Source organism: Oncorhynchus keta, unplaced genomic scaffold (assembly GCF_023373465.1).
Source record: "Oncorhynchus keta strain PuntledgeMale-10-30-2019 unplaced genomic scaffold, Oket_V2 Un_contig_2670_pilon_pilon, whole genome shotgun sequence".
NCBI classification, from domain to species: Eukaryota; Metazoa; Chordata; class Actinopteri; order Salmoniformes; family Salmonidae; genus Oncorhynchus; species Oncorhynchus keta.
In genome coordinates this window covers 55,052-71,278 of record NW_026285126.1, presented here as the reverse complement: position 1 = coordinate 71,278, position 16,227 = coordinate 55,052, and the positions used below count along the sequence as shown (strand labels likewise).

At 45.2% G+C, this 16,227-nt stretch overlaps 1 protein-coding gene and 1 long non-coding RNA gene across 2 annotated transcripts in view; both read left to right on the top strand.

The window, feature by feature from the left end:
* LOC127922678 (uncharacterized) overlaps positions 1 to 16,227 on the top strand; it is a gene marked incomplete at its 3' end in the record, with an annotated part of 101,504 nt that overhangs the window by 30,606 nt on the left and 54,671 nt on the right. The gene's annotated exons all lie outside the window — the stretch shown is intronic.
* Positions 13,272 to 15,425, top strand: LOC127922677 (uncharacterized). Its single transcript, XR_008111907.1, has 3 exons — positions 13,272 to 13,581; positions 13,825 to 13,973; positions 15,252 to 15,425. It is a non-coding gene; the product is annotated as an uncharacterized LOC127922677 (long non-coding RNA).

The following is a 16,227-nucleotide window of genomic DNA, read 5'->3' as shown; positions in this document are numbered from 1 at the left end:
TTAGGAAAGGGGCCGATGTAGCAAGCTTGCTACTGCAGGACATCAACACAAGCAGACCAGAAACATGTGTTTTTCTGACAATGGTGCTTAGAGATGCTTTGCTTAGGATGTGATTTGATTGGTGTGAATCCAAAATCCAAACTGGCCTCCCTTGTGTGGAGTTTTGCTGCGTCAGGACAACCAACAGTTGAGCTCAGCTCAACGCTGATTGGCAAATTATTTTTCATCAAGGGAGGCCAAATGCTTGCTGGCATCAATCAATCAAACTATATGGACTACAACAGGTCTTTTGGTCCAGACAGCATCAGGTATATGGACTACAACAGGTCTTTTGGTCCAGACAGCATCAGGTATATGGACTACAACAGGTCTTTTGGTCCAGACAGCATCAGGTATATGGACTACAACAGGTCTTTTGGTCCAGACAGCATCAGGTATATGGACTACAACAGGTCTTTTGGTCCAGACAGCATCAGGTATATGGACTACAACAGGTCTTTTGGTCCAGACAGCATCAGGTATATGGACTACAACAGGTATTTTGGTCCAGACAGCATCAGGTATATGGACTACAACAGGTCTTTTGGTCCAGACAGCATCAGGTATATGGACTACAACAGGTCTTTTGGTCCAGACAGCATCAGGTATATGGACTACAACAGGTCTTTTGGTCCAGACAGCATCAGGTATATGGACTACAACAGGTATTTTGGTCCAGACAGCATCAGGTATATGGACTACAACAGGTCTTTTGGTCCAGACAGCATCAGGTATATGGACTACAACAGGTCTTTTGGTCCAGACAGCATCAGGTATATGGACCACACATACGGTTTCCTTCCAGTGAGATTCAGCCACTTGAAAACACAAAGGCGAAAAACAAGTTATTATTTGTCAAATAATTGGGGAAGAATACACGCCACTGTAAAGAAGCACTTTGTCATCTTCCAACTTGATATGATATCCGACAGTGGATCTCATATCCACCGTCCTCCGAGAGATGCTGAATTTCCTCTTTAGTCTCACAGGTGAGGTGAAATTATGCAACGTTGCTCACGATACTGTAGGCTAACAACAGCCAGAGAACCAGACACCAAACATAAATGTAATTATTTGCTCAGTTCATGCATCTTGGTTGGAGAATGAGGTAGCAGCAGTGTTCAAATTACTTCACTTAAAAAAATACAAATGATAAATTAAGAGACAATACGCAATGGAGTTGGTAGAGAACAGATCTGGGAACAGGCTAGTAGAACGTGGTTGTTGGTGGACAACAGATCTGGGAACAGGCTAGTAGAACATGGTTGTTGGTAGAGAACAGTTCTGGGAACAGGCTAGTAGAACATGGTTGCTGGTAGAGAACAGTTCTGGGAACAGGCTAGTAGAATATGGTTGTTGGTAGAGAACAGATGGTAGAGAACAGATCTGGGAACAGGCTAGTAGAACATGGTTGTTGGTAGAACAGAACAGTTCTGGGAACAGGCTAGTAGAACATGGTTGTTGGTAGAGAACAGATCTGGGAACAGGCTAGTAGAACATGGTTGTTGGTAGAGGGAACAGGCTAGTAGAATATGGTTGAACAGATCTGCAGGCTAGTAGAACATGGTTGTTGGTAGAGAACAGTTCTGGGAACAGGCTAGTAGAATATGGTTGTTGGTAGAGAACAGATCTGGGAACAGGCTAGTAGAACATGGTTGTTGGTAGAGAACAGTTCTGGGAACAGGCTAGTAGAACGTGGTTGTTGGTAGAGAACAGATCTGGGAACAGGCTAGTAGAACATGGTTGTTGGTAGAGAACAGATCTGGGAACAGGCTAGTAGAACATGGTTGCTGGTAGAGAACAGTTCTGGGAACAGGCTAGTAGAACGTGGTTGTTGGTGGACAACAGATCTGGGAACAGGCTAGTAGAACGTGGTTGTTGATGGACAACAGATCTGGGAACAGGCTAGTAGAACGTGGTTGTTGGTAGAGAACAGATCTGGGAACAGGCTAGTAGAACGTGGTTGTTGGTGGACAACAGATCTGGGAACAGGCTAGTAGAACGTGGTTGTTGGTAGAGAACAGATCTGGGAACAGGCTAGTAGAACGTGGTTGTTGGTGGACAACAGATCTGGGAACAGGCTAGTAGAACGTGGTTGTTGATGGACAACAGATCTGGGAACAGGCTAGTAGAACATGGTTGTTGGTGGACAACAGATCTGGGAACAGGCTAGTAGAACGTGGTTGTTGATGGTGAAGTTACATCATGTTAGAGTATTTAATCCAGTGTTCATCTCCACAGTTGTTGCTGAGACCAGAGTCCAGTGCTGAGCAGCAGTGTCTCAACAACACTCAGGTCCAGGACAGATCATATTTCCATGCAACAGGTCTAACTCAGACTGTAATACTGGGTTTGACCAGTAGACCTATGGATGTGTATTCTTTCTTCATTAATACGCCACATTCACCATTCTGATATGTGAAGTGAAACTGGCTGGTTACAACTGGTTAGGATCCTATTGAAAATGGCCCAAAATAGTGTGCAGCGCTTTCTCTTGTCACGCTCGATTCCCACAGTGGCTCAGTGGTTCAGTCCAACCATACATGGTAATAGGCCTGGGGAAAAGGAGGAAGGGAAGTCATGGGGTCAAGTCTTAGGGAGTTACACAGAGGGTACGTGCCAAATGGAACCCTATTCTCCTTCAGTCAAAGTGCTGCGCTGTATATATAGAATATTGTTCCATTTTACCAGGGAAACGGCTGGTGAAATCTTTATTGAGCTGTGGGGTTAGTGGGACACAACCAGGGAAACGGCTGGTGAAGTCGTTATTGAGCTGTGGGGTTAGTGGGACACAACAAGGAAACAGCTGGTGAAGTCTTTATTGAGCTGTGGGGTTAGTGGGACACAACCAGGGAAACGGCTGGCGAAGTCTTTATTGAGCTGTGGGGTTAGTGGGACACAACCAGGGAAACGGCTGGTGAAGTCGTTATTGAGCTGTGGGGTTAGTGGGACACAACCAGGGAAACGGCTGGTGAAGTCTTTATTGAGCTGTGGGGTTAGTTGGACACAACCAGGGAAACGGCTGGTGAAGTCTTTATTGAGCTGTGGGGTCAGTGGGACACAACCAGGGAAACGGCTGGTGAAGTCGTTATTGAGCTGTGGGGTTAGTGGGACACAACCAGGGAAACGGCTGGTGAAGTCTTTATTGAGCTGTGGGGTTAGTTGGACACAACCAGGGAAACGGCTGGTGAAGTCTTTATTGAGCTGTGGGGTTAGTTGGACACAACCAGGGAAACGGCTGGTGAAGTCTTTATTGAGCTGTGGGGTTAATGGGACACAACCAGGGAAACGGCTGGTGAAGTCTTTATTGAGCTGTGGGGTTAGTTGGACACAACCAAGGAAACATCTGGTGAAGTCTTTATTGAGCTGTGGGGTTAGTGGGACACAACCAGGGAAACATCTGGTGAAGTCTTTATTGAGCTGTGGGGTTAGTTGGACACAACCAGGGAAACGGCTGGTGAAGTCTTTATTGAGCTGTGGGGTTAGTTGGACACAACCAGGGAAACATCTGGTGAAGTCTTTATTGAGCTGTGGGGTTAGTGGGACACAACCAGGGAAACATCTGGTGAAGTCTTTATTGAGCTGTGGGGTTAGTGGGACACAACTAGGGAAACATCTGGTGAAGTCTTTATTGAGCTGTGGGGTTAATGTGGTTTACAATTCTTGTAATCGCCTCTGTGGTAAGACCACCTCGGTGGGAAGGATTTTTAACTACCGTAGTTACATAAAATATAATAAGTATTTGTATTTCGGGCTAAAACGGATATGAATTGGTGTACTGTACTCTGCCCCGCCTTGGTTAACCTCTATGAGTGATCCTGCTATACATAGCTACACACAGAGATCTTGAAAACAAGATCAGGGAAGACGTCAGCGAAGAACAAGACACAGAAAGGGGGATAGGAGAGTTGTCTGACACTAGCAGAACAGACATCTAAAGATCTTAATTTCCCAGGATGGGTTGCATCTGCATGGATGAACTCTTAAACTGGGTTGAATCAAGGTTAATCTATTCATCTTGTTGCACCAAATTTTAAACATAGTTTTAAATTAATCCTAGTTAAACTGAAACCTTTATTCCAATGTAAACTTGGTTTTCACTTTAAACCTAGATACATTTAAGGCTGTTGCTAAATAGTAATGAAAAAGTAATATCAACTGAGATTGAAGATGAATTCTAAACTGCCACTTGATGTGGTTGAACTGATAAAATGACAGGATATCTACTGTGGAGAGATCAGAACAACAGAGTTCCTCAAAGAACAATAGGAGACAGGTTGAATCCTGAGGTTCATGATAATGAGTTTTCAATGAGAAGATACCACTGAAGTATGGGAGTGATAGGATCGAGGCTGTACCCCCACTACTTCAGCTCCTGGTGGCCCTACAGTTCTATGTAACTGGATGTTGCCAGATGGTGGACAGGGACCTTTTTGGCCTCCACAAGTCAACCGTCTGCCGGATTGTGGTCAGAGTGTCCAGTTTGGCCTCCACAAGTCAACCGTCTGCCGGATTGTTGTGTTCAGAGTGTCCAGTTTGGTCTCCACAAGTCAACCGTCTGCAGGATTGTTGTGTTCAGAGTGTCCAGTTTGGCCTCCACAAGTCAACCGTCTGCAGGATTGTGGCCAGAGTGTCCAGTTTGGCCTCGACAAGTCAACCGCCTGAAGGATTGTAGTCAAAGATGGTTCCAAGATGGCATAGCAGTCAGACGTCTTTGTACTTCGTATACATTTTTTATATATTTTTTCGTTGCCTATCTTTTACATATTTTTAAACCTCAACATCAAAATACTCTCCTGCAACCCGTCTCACCCAATGTGGTGTGGATCTGTCTCTTCTAAATTATTCTTATCCACCTCCGAACCGGTATTCCCCAACAGCTAACTGGCTAACTAGCTAATAGTCAGCTAAACGCTGCTAGCGGTCATCAGCTAACCTTTAGCTTGGAAAGCTCTCGCTAGTTTGTACAATGCAATTCAAACCAGAGCATACCGGACCTATTTCTCTCCATGTCCCCAGATTCCTACCGCAAGCTCTGAACCTTTTCACCTGGACCATCACAGCTAGCTAGCTGCTATCCGAGTGACTATTCCTGGTTTAACGTCACGTCCCTGTCCCGAAGCTAGCACCAATTAGCCTGGAGCTAGCCCATGCTAGGCCCATATCCCGGTTAGCAGAAGAAGCCCAACAGCAACTACTGGGCTATAACACCCTTTTTGAGAACTGGCCCAGACCCCCACCTACTGCCGGTATATGGCACAAAACCCTGCCGAGCCTTCACGACTGGACTACCGACGAAATCTGCTCGAGGGGGTACTCAAACTAGCTCCGTGGCACTTCTAGCCACGGCCCGCTAACGTTAGATGTCTAGAGAACACCGGACTGTTAGCTTAAGAGGCCCATTGGACAAAATTCTTCAGCCACTCTACCTGTTTTGCCAAATGGCTTGGTTTACCCCAAGGAGCCCTGCTGATCCGTCTGCCGACATATTCAGCACGAGGGGGCCACAACGGACTTTCTTCCGTCGCAACATCCTTCTAAGGCCCTTCTGCTAGCTGCTAGCCCCGGGCCTCTAACTACATGAAGCCACTCATTGGACTCCCATGATTACTCGGCTACGCACGCCTCTCCCTAACGTCAACATGCCTTGTTCGTTGCTGTTTTGGTTAGTATGTATTGCCTTATTTCACTGTAGAGCCTCTAGCCCTGCTCAATACACCTTAGGGAACACTTCAATTCCACCTCCAACACATTTGGTGACATCACCTGGTTTAAATGATACCCCTAGAGAAAATATATCGCTCATCATCACTCAATGCCTACGTTTCACTCCACTGTATTCACATCCTACCATACCTTTGTCTGTACATTATGCCTTGAATCTATTCTACCGCACCCAGAAACCTGCTACTTTTACTCTCTCTCTTTTGAACGAACTAGGCGACCAGTCCTTTTAAACTTTAGCCGTACCCTTATCCTATTCCTCCTCTGTTCCTCTGGTGATGTAGAGGTTAATCCAGGCCCTGCAGTGCCTAGCTCCACTCCTACTTTCCAGTCACTCTCATTTGTTGACTTCTGTAACCGTAAAAGCCTTGGTTTCATGCATGTTAACATTAGAAGCCTCCTTCCTAAGTTTGTTTTATTCACTGCCCTAGCACACACTGCCAAACCGGATGTCCTAGCCGTGTCTGAATCCTGGCTCAGGAAGACTACCATTTAACATTTTCCAACAAGATAGAACTGCCAAAGGGGGCGGAGTTGAAATCTACGGCAGAGATAGCCTGTAGAGTTCTGTCTTACTATCCAGGTCTGTACCCAAACAATTCAAACTTCTACTTATAGAAAATACACCTTTCCAGAAACAAGTCTCTCACCGTTGCCGCTTGCAAAAGACCACCTTCTGCCTCCAGCTGTGCTCTGGACACCATATGTGAACTGATTGTCCCCCATCTATCTTCAGAGCTCGTGCTGCTAGGCGACCTAAACTGGAACATGCTTAACACCCCGGACATCCAACAATCTAAGCTTGATGCCTTCAATCTCACACAAATTATCAATGAAACCACCAGGTACACCTCAAATCTGTAAACACGGGCACCCTCATAGATGTCATCCTAACCAACTTGCCCTCCAAATACACCTCTGCTGTTTTCAACCAAGATCTCAGCGATCACCGCCTCGTCGCCTGCATCCGTAATGGGTTCGCGGTCAAACGACCACCCCTCATCACTGTCAAACGCTCCCTAGAACACTTCAGCGAGCAGGCCTTTCTAATCGACCTGGTAGGATATCCTGGAAGGATATTGACCTCATCCCATCAGTAGAGGATGCCTGGTCAATCTTTAAAAGTGCCTTCCTCACCATCCTAAATAAGCATGCCCCTTTCAAAAAATGTAGAGCCAGGAACTGATATAGCCCTTGGTTCTCTCCAGGCCTGACTGCCCTTGACCAGCACAAAACCATCCTGTGGCATTCTGCATTAGCATCGAATAGCCCCCGTGATACGCAACTTTTCAGGGATGTTAGGAACCAATATACACAGGCAGTTAGGAATGCTAAGGCTAGCTTTTTCAAGCAGAAATTTGCATCCTGAGGCACAAACTCAAAAATGTTCAGGTACACTGTAAACTCCATGAAGAATAAGAGCACCTCCTCCCAGCTGCCCACTGCACTGAGGCCAGGAAACACTGTCACCACCTGCCCGCCCGCCCGTCCAGGATCACTACTCTGGACGGCTCTGACTTAGAATATGTGGATAACTAAAAAATACCTAGGCATCTGGTTAGACTGCAAAATCTCCTTCCAGACTAACTTCCACAATGAGTGTGCTACAGGACATTTATCATGAAGTCACCCAGGTGTCCCACACAAGTAGCCCAAATATACCCAAGTGGCCAAATTGGTGAAGGTATACATTTAGAAACAAATAACTATATACAAAATACCAAAATGGTATTCTAACACAGCCCCCCACCCCCAAAAAATTGAGAAAAATATTTATTTATTTATTATTGATTAAAAAAATATATGAAAACATATATATACATTTACAAAATAAGATGGGTAACTATTTACACACTTTCAATATTTGGACGACCCTCAGTCCTCTATCAAATCAAATCAATTTATATAGCCCCAGCCTAAAACCCCAAACAGCAAGCAATGCAGGTGTAGAAGCACAGTGGCTAGGAAAAACTCCCTAGAGAGGCAAACACCTAGGAAGAAACCTAGAGAGGAACCAGGCTATGTGGGGTGGCCAGTCCTCTTCTGGCTGTGCCGGGTGGAGATTATAACAGAACCAGGCCAAGATGTTCAAATGTTCATAAATGACCAGCATGGTCGAATAATAATAAGGCAGAACAGTTGAAACTGGAGCAGCAGCACGGCCAGGTGGACTGGGGACAGCAAGGAGTCATCATGTCAGGTAGTCAGGTAGTCCTAGGGCTAAGGTCCTAGGGCTAAGGTCCTCCGAGAGAGAGAAAGAAAGAGAGAAGGAGAGAATTAGAGAACGCACACTTAGATTCACACAGGACACCGAATAGGACAGGAGAAGTACTCCAGATATAACAAACTGACCCCAGCCCCCCGACACAAACTACTGCAGCATAAATACTGGAGGCTGAGACAGGAGGGGTCAGGAGACACTGACAAGAGACCTCATAGAGAGAGAATACACCACCTCTCATATCCTGACAAGAGACCTCATAGAGAGAGAATACAACACCTCTCATATCCTGACAAGAGACCTCACAGAGAATACAACACCTCTCTTATCCTGACAAGAGATCTCATATAGAATACAACACCTCTCATATCCTGACAAGAGATCTCATAGAGAATACAACACCTCTCTTATCCTGACAAGAGATCTCATATAGAATACAACACCTCTCATATCCTGACAAGAGATCTCATAGAGAATACAACACCTCTCTTATCCTGACAAGAGATCTCATAGAGAATACAACACCTCTCTTATCCTGACAAGAGACCTCATAGAGAATACAACACCTCTCTTATCCTGACAAGAGATCTCATAGAGAATACAACACCTCTCTTATCCTGACAAGAGATCTCATATAGAATACAACACCTCTCATATCCTGACAAGAGATCTCATAGAGAATACAACACCTCTCTTATCCTGACAAGAGATCTCATAGAGAATACAACACCTCTCTTATCCTGACAAGAGACCTCATAGAGAGAGAATACACCACCTCTCATATCCTGACAAGAGACCTCACAGAGAGAGAATACAACACCTCTCATATCCTGACAAGAGACCTCATAGAGAGAGAATACACCACCTCTCATATCCTGACAAGAGATCTCATAGAGAATACAACACCTCTCATATCCTGACAAGAGATCTCATAGAGAATACACCACCTCTCATATCCTGACAAGAGATCTCATAGAGAATACACCACCTCTCATATCCTGACAAGAGATCTCATAGAGAGAGAATACACCACCTCTCATAACCTGACAAGAAATCTCACAGAGAGAGTTTTTGGAGTGTGGAAGAAAAGATTCCCGTGCCTCAAGGAGGGGCGCCTCACGAAGAAGGACACTACCCTGACAATCGTTATTGCAGTGGCAGTTCTGTATAAAATTGGCAAAAGACAAGGCAGTTCCTACCTGAGGAGGCTGAGGAGGACCTACCTGAGGAGACTGAGGAGGACCTACCTGAGGAGACTAAGGAGGACCTACCTGAGGAGGACCTACCTGAGGAGACTGAGGAGGATCTACCTAAGGACAATGAAGAAGATGGCCAGGTGCAACCTGCTGCCAATGCCAACGGGAATGCTGTGAGGATGACCTTGTTTGAGAAACATTTTGTAAAAAGCAATATTATATTTTGATAGACACGTACAATTCCTAATTAGGCTATCTGTATTAATTGGTTTTGTTAAGGCTTTGTTATTCTAAATACCATACAGGGTGGAACTGGATGCACCAGATCACAAGAGTGGAGACAGGACAGAATCAAAAAGCATCATAGTCATCATAGAGGTTAAGGAGAGGGGCAAACATCTGGGAATCATCTAGTATTCATAGTGGTTAAGGAGAGGGGTAAACAGCTGGGAATCATCTAGTCATCATAGAGGTTAAGGAGAGGGGCAAACATCTGGGAATCATCTAGTCATCTAGTCATCATAGAGGTTAAGGAGAGGGGCAAACATCTGGGAATCATCTATTCATCCAGTCATCACAGAGGTTAAGGAGAGGGGTAAACAGCTGGGAATCATCTAATCATCATAGAGGTTCAGGAGAGGGGCAAACATCTGGGAATCATCTAGTCATCATAGAGGTTAAGGAGAGGGGCAAACATCTGGGAATCATCTAGTCATCAGAGGTTAAGGAGAGGGGCAAACATCTGGGAATCATCTAGTCATCTAATCATCATAGAGGTTAAGGAGAGGGGTAAACATCTGGGAATCATCTAGTCATCATAGAGGTTAGGGAGAGGGGCAAACATCTGGGAATCATCTAGTCATCATAGAGGTTAAGGAGAGGGGCAAACATCTGGGAATCATCTAGTCATCATAGGGATTAAGGAGAGGGGTTAACAGCTGGGAATCATCTAGTCATCATAGTGGTTAAGGAGAGGGGCAAACATCTGGGAATCATCTAGTCATCATAGAGGTTAAGGAGATGGGCAAACAGCTGGGAATCATCTAGTCATCATAGAGGTTATGGAGAGGGGCAAACAGCTGGGAATCATCTAGTCATCATAGTGGTTAAGGAGAGGGGCAAACATCTGGGAATCATCTAGTCATCATAGAGGTTAAGGAGAGGGGCAAACAGCTGGGAATCATCTAGTCATCATAGAGGTTAAGGAGATGGGCAAACAGCTGGGAATCATCTAGTCATCTAGTCATCATAGAGGTTAAGGAGAGGGGTAAACAGCTGGGAATCATCTAGTCATCTAATCATCATAGAGGTTAAGGAGAGGGGCAAACATCTGGAAATAATCTAGTCATCTAGTCATCATAGAGGTTAGGGAGAGGGGCAAACAGCTGGGAATCATCTAGTCATCACAGAGGTTAAGGAGAGGGGCAAACAGCTGGGAATCATCTAGTCATCATAGTGGTTAAGGAGAGGGGCAAACATCTGGGAATCATCTAGTCATCATAGAGGTTAAGGAGATGGGCAAACAGCTGGGAATCATCTAGTCATCTAGTCATCATAGAGGTTAAGGAGAGGGGTAAACAGCTGGGAATCATCTAGTCATCTAATCATCATAGAGGTTAAGGAGAGGGGCAAACATCTGGAAATCATCTAGTCATCATAGAGGTTAGGGAGAGGGGCAAACAGCTGGGAATCATCTAGTCATCACAGAGGTTAAGGAGAGGGGCAAACAGCTGGGAATCATCTAGTCATCTAGTCATCATAGAGGTTAAGGAGATGGGCAAACAGCTGGGAATCATCTAGTCATCTAGTCATCATAGAGGTTAAGGAGAGGGGCAAACAGCTGGGAATCATATAGTATTCATAGAGGTTAAGGAGAGGGGTAAACAGCTGGGAATCATCTAGTCATCATAGAGGTTAAGGAGAGGGGTAAACAGCTGGGAATCATCTAGTCATCATAGAGGTTAAGGAGATGGGCAAACAGCTGGGAATCATCTAGTCATCTAGTCATCATAGAGGTTAAGGAGAGGGCCAAAACATCTGGGAATCATCTAGTCATCATAGAGGTTAAGGAGAGGGGTAAACAGCTGGGAATCATCTAGTCATCTAGTCATCATAGAGGTTAAGGAGAGAGGCAAAACATTTGGGAATCATCTAGTCATCATAGAGGTTAAGGAGAGGGGTAAACAGCTGGGAATCATCTAGTCATCTAGTCATCATAGAGGTTAAGGAGAGGGGCAAAACATCTGGGAATCATCTAGTCATCATAGAGGTTAGGAAGAGGGGCAAACAGCTGGGAATCATCTAGTCATTAGTCATCATAGAGGTTAAGGAGAGGGGCAAGCAGCTGGGAATCATCTAGTCATCATAGAGGTTAAGGAGAGGGGTAAACAGCTGGGAATCATCTAGTCATCATGGAGGTTAAGGAGAGGGGTAAACAGCTGGGAATCATCTAGTCATCATAGAGGTTAAGGAGAGGGGAAAACAGCTGGGAATCATCTAGTCATCATAGAGTTTAAGGAGAGGGGCAAACAGCTGGGAATCATCTAATCATCATAGAGGTTAAGGAGAGGGGTAAACAGCTGGGAATCATCTAGTCATCATAGAGGTTAAGGAGAGGGGTAAACAGCTGGGAATCATCTAGTCATCTTGTCATCATAGAGGTTAAGGAGAGGGGCAAACAGCTGGGAATCGTCTAGTCATTATAGAGGTTAGGAAGAGGGGCAAACAGCTGGGAATCATCTAGTCATCTAGTCATCATAGAGGTTAAGAAGAGGGGCAAGCAGCTGGGAATCATCTAGTCATCATAGAGGTTAAGGAGAGGGGCAAACAGCTGGGAATCATCTAGTCATCTTGTCATCATAGAGGTTAAGGAGAGGGGCAAACAGCTGGGCATCATCTAGTCATCATAGAGGTTAGGAAGAGGGGCAAACAGCTGGGAATCATCTAGTCATCTAGTCATCATAGAGGTTAAGAAGAGGGGCAAGCAGCTGGGAATCATCTAGTCATCATAGAGGTTAAGGAGAGGGGCAAACAGCTGGGAATCATCTAGTCATCTAGTCATCATAGAGGTTAAGGAGAGGGGCAAACAGCTGGGAATCATCTAGTCATCGTAGAGGTTAGGAAGAGGGGCAAACAGCTGGGAATCATCTAGTCACTTAGTCATCATAAAGGTTAAGGAGAGGGGCAAGCAGCTGGGAATCATCTAGTCATCATAGAGGTTAAGGAGAGGGGTAAACAGCTGGGAATCATCTAGTCATCATGGAGGTTAAGGAGAGGGGTAAACAGCTGGGAATCATCTAGTCATCTAGTCATCATAGAGGTTAAGGAGAGGGGAAAACAGCTGGGAATCATCTAGTCATCATAGAGTTTAAGGAGAGGGGCAAACAGCTGGGAATCATCTAATCATCATAGAGGTTAAGGAGAGGGGTAAACAGCTGGGAATCATCTAGTCATCATAGAGGTTAAGGAGAGGGGTAAACAGCTGGGAATCATCTAGTCATCTTGTCATCATAGAGGTTAAGGAGAGGGGCAAACAGCTGGGAATCATCTGGTCATCATAGAGGTTAGGAAGAGGGGCAAACAGCTGGGAATCATCTAGTCATCTAGTCATCATAGAGGTTAAGAAGAGGGGCAAGCAGCTGGGAACCATCTAGTCATCATAGAGGTTAAGGAGAGGGGCAAACAGCTGGGAATCATCTAGTCATCTTGTCATCATAGAGGTTAAGGAGAGGGGCAAACAGCTGGGAATCATCTGGTCATCATAGAGGTTAGGAAGAGGGGCAAACAGCTGGGAATCATCTAGTCATCTAGTCATCATAGAGGTTAAGAAGAGGGGCAAGCAGCTGGGAACCATCTAGTCATCATAGAGGTTAAGGAGAGGGGCAAACAGCTGGGAATCATCTAGTCATCATGGAGGTTAAGGAGAGGGGTAAACAGCTGGGAATCATCTAGTCATCTAGTCATCATAGAGGTTAAGGAGAGGGGCAAACAGCTGGGAATCATCTAGTCATCATAGAGGTTAAGGAGAGGGGCAAACAGCTGGGAATCATCTAGTCATCATAGAGGTTAAGGAGAGGGGTAAACAGCTGGGAATCATCTAGTCATCATAGAGGTTAAGGAGAGGGGTAAACAGCTGGGAATCATCTAGTCATCATAGAGGTTAAGGAGAGGGGTAAACAGCTGGGAATCATCTAGTCATCTAGTCATCATAGAGGTTAAGGAGAGGGGCAAACAGCTGGGAATCATCTAGTCATCATAGAGGTTAAGGAGAGGGGCAAACAGCTGGGAATCATCTAATCATCATAGAGGTTAAGGAGAGGGGTAAACAGCTGGGAATCATCTAGTCATCATAGAGGTTAAGGAGAGGGGTAAACAGCTGGGAATCATCTAATCATCATAGAGGTTAAGGAGAGGGGTAAACAGCCGGGAATCATCTAGTCATCATAGAGGTTAAGGAGAGGGGTAAACAGCTGGGAATCATCTAGTCATCATAGAGGTTAAGGAGAGGGGTAAACAGCTGGGAATCATCTAGTCATCTAGTCATCATAGAGGTTAAGGAGAGAGGCAAACAGCTGGGAATCATCTAGTCATCATAGAGGTTAAGGAGAGGGGCAAACAGCTGGGAATCATCTAGTCATCATAGAGGTTAAGGAGAGGGGTAAACAGCTGGGAATCATCTAGTCATCATAGTGCTTAAGGAGAGGGGTAAACAGCTGGGAATCATCTAGTGATCATAGAGGTTAAGGAGAGGGGAAAACAGCTGGGAATCATCTAGTCATCTAGTCATCATAGAGGTTAAGGAGAGAGGCAAACAGCTGGGAATCATCTAGTCATCATAGAGGTTAAGGAGAGGGGCAAACAGCTGGGAATCATCTAGTCATCTAGTCATCATAGAGGTTAAGGAGAGGGGCAAACAGCTGGGAATCATCTAATCATCATAGAGGTTAGGAAGAGGGGCAAACAGCTGGGAATCATCTAGTCACTTAGTCATCATAGAGGTTAAGGAGAGGGGCAAACAGCTGGGAATCATCTAGTCATCATAGAGGTTAAGGAGAGGGGCAAACAGCTGGGAATCATCTAGTCATCTTGTCATCATAGAGGTTAAGGAGAGGGGCAAACAGCTGGGAATCATCTAGTCATCATAGAGGTTAGGAAGAGGGGCAAACAGCTGGGAATCATCTAGTCATCTAGTCATCATAGAGGTTAAGAAGAGGGGCAAGCAGCTGGGAATCATCTAGTCATCATAGAGGTTAAGGAGAGGGGCAAACAGCTGGGAATCATCTAGTCATCATGGAGGTTAAGGAGAGGGGTAAACAGCTGGGAATCATCTAGTCATCTAGTCATCATAGAGGTTAAGGAGAGGGGCAAACAGCTGGGAATCATCTAGTCATCATAGAGGTTAAGGAGAGGGGCAAACAGCTGGGAATCATCTAATCATCATAGAGGTTAAGGAGAGGGGTAAACAGCTGGGAATCATCTAGTCATCATAGAGGTTAAGGAGAGGGGTAAACAGCTGGGAATCATCTAATCATCATGGAGGTTAAGGAGAGGGGTAAACAGCTGGGAATCATCTAGTCATCTAGTCATCATAGAGGTTAAGGAGAGGGGCAAACAGCTGGGAATCATCTAGTCATCATAGAGGTTAAGGAGAGGGGCAAACAGCTGGGAATCATCTAATCATCATAGAGGTTAAGGAGAGGGGTAAACAGCTGGGAATCATCTAGTCATCATAGAGGTTAAGGAGAGGGGTAAACAGCTGGGAATCATCTAATCATCATAGAGGTTAAGGAGAGGGGTAAACAGCTGGGAATCATCTAGTCATCATAGAGGTTAAGGAGAGGGGTAAACAGCTGGGAATCATCTAGTCATCTAGTCATCATAGAGGTTAAGGAGAGGGGCAAACAGCTGGGAATCATCTAGTCATCATAGAGGTTAAGGAGAGGGGCAAACAGCTGGGAATCATATAGTATTCATAGAGGTTAAGGAGAGGGGTAAACAGCTGAGAATCATCTAGTCATCATAGTGCTTAAGGAGAGGGGTAAACAGCTGGGAATCATCTAGTCATCATAGAGGTTAAGGAGAGGGGCAAACAGCTGGGAATCATCTAGTCATCATAGTGCTTAAGGAGAGGGGTAAACAGCTGGGAATCATCTAGTGATCATAGAGGTTAAGGAGAGGGGAAAACAGCTGGGAATCATCTAGTCATCTAGTCATCATAGAGGTTAAGGAGAGGGGCAAACAGCTGGGAATCATCTAGTCATCATAGAGGTTAAGGAGAGGGGCAAACAGCTGGGAATCATCTAGTCATCTAGTCATCATAGAGGTTAAGGAGAGAGGCAAACAGCTGGGAATCATCTAGTCATCATAGAGGTTAAGGAGAGGGGCAAACAGCTGGGAATCATCTAGTCATCATAGAGGTTAAGGAGAGGGGTAAACAGCTGGGAATCATCTAGTCATCTTGTCATCATAGAGGTTAAGGAGAGGGGCAAACAGCTGGGAATCGTCTAGTCATTATAGAGGTTAGGAAGAGGGGCAAACAGCTGGGAATCATCTAGTCATCTAGTCATCATAGAGGTTAAGGAGAGGGGCAAACAGCTGGGAATCATCTAGTCATCTAGTCATCATAGAGGTTAAGGAGAGAGGCAAACAGCTGGGAATCATCTAGTCATCATAGAGGTTAAGGACGAGGGGCAAACAGCTGGGAATCATCTAATCATCATAGAGGTTAAGGAGAGGGGTAAACAGCTGGGAATCATCTAGTCATCATAGAGGTTAAGGAGAGGGGCAAACAGCTGGGAATCATCTAGTCATCTTGTCATCATAGAGGTTAAGGAGAGGGGCAAACAGCTGGGCATCATCTAGTCATCATAGAGGTTAGGAAGAGGGGCAAACAGCTGGGAATCATCTAGTCATCTAGTCATCATAGAGGTTAAGGAGAGGGGCAAGCAGCTGGGAATCATCTAGTCATCATAGAGGTTAAGGAGAGGGGCAAACAGCTGGGAATCATCTAGTCATCATGGAGGTTAAGGAGAGGGGTAAACAGCTGGG